The sequence below is a fragment of the Bombus flavifrons genome, chromosome 15, assembly GCF_040668555.2.
Source record: "Bombus flavifrons isolate JBK064 chromosome 15, iyBomFlav1_principal, whole genome shotgun sequence".
Lineage (NCBI taxonomy): Eukaryota > Metazoa > Arthropoda > Insecta > Hymenoptera > Apidae > Bombus > Bombus flavifrons.
The window spans coordinates 1154734-1155471 of NC_138456.1; the positions used below are offsets into that span (position 1 = coordinate 1154734).

General features: G+C 50.8%; 1 non-coding gene across 1 annotated transcript; it reads right to left on the reverse strand.

Moving 5' to 3' along the window:
- Positions 1–389: 389 nt before the first annotated feature.
- Positions 390–508, reverse strand: LOC138187880 (5S ribosomal RNA). Its single transcript, XR_011175275.1, has one exon. It is a non-coding gene; the product is annotated as a 5S ribosomal RNA (ribosomal RNA).
- Between the last annotated feature and the right edge of the window lie 230 nt (positions 509–738).

Genomic DNA, 738 nt, shown 5'->3' on the forward strand with positions numbered 1-738 from the left:
TATTTGACGGACATGGTTTTGCCTATCCTGTTGATATGGAATATGGCGGTGGTATTGTCTATTCTCAAAACGATTTTACAATCTTTTATATTTACAGCCAATTATTTTAGAGATAATCCTACCATCAACAATTTTAAATAATTTATATGTTGCTTTTTTAAAGAATTATCTTATTTAAATACTTAAAAGTAATACAATCCTTTTTTTTATATATATATTTACGTGGAGGAAATCCGCACGGACACCAGGCCGCTTCTGGGGAAAGCGGCGTGGTAGTGTCACACCGCACCTCTCGAAGCCGGAGCTGCCGTGCCAGGGAGCCCGGTTCCCCTACCTGACTGCTTCCAAGCCAGAACCCCACCGGGGGGCGCGGCGGACCCAGCGCGCTTCGCCAACGCCACACGGAGTTCCCAGGCGGTCACCCATGCAAATACTATCCGTGCCCGGCGCTGCTTAACTTTCGTGATCTGACGGGAACGAGTGCACCCAGCGCGGCATGGGCGTTGGCGAAAGTAATACACTCTTTTTTTTTTTTTTTTATTAACGTGGAGGAAATCCGCACGGACACCAGGTCGCTTCTGGCGAAAAGCGGCGTGGTAGTGCCGGACTCCAACCGACTAAAACCTCCACGATGACCGTCCCGGCTGCGATCGAGAGGGGCCCGGGAACCGGTGTAAGCGATACACCGGGCCCGCCCCCCGCGCTCAATACGACCCCTAATGGAGCGATGTGCGGCCA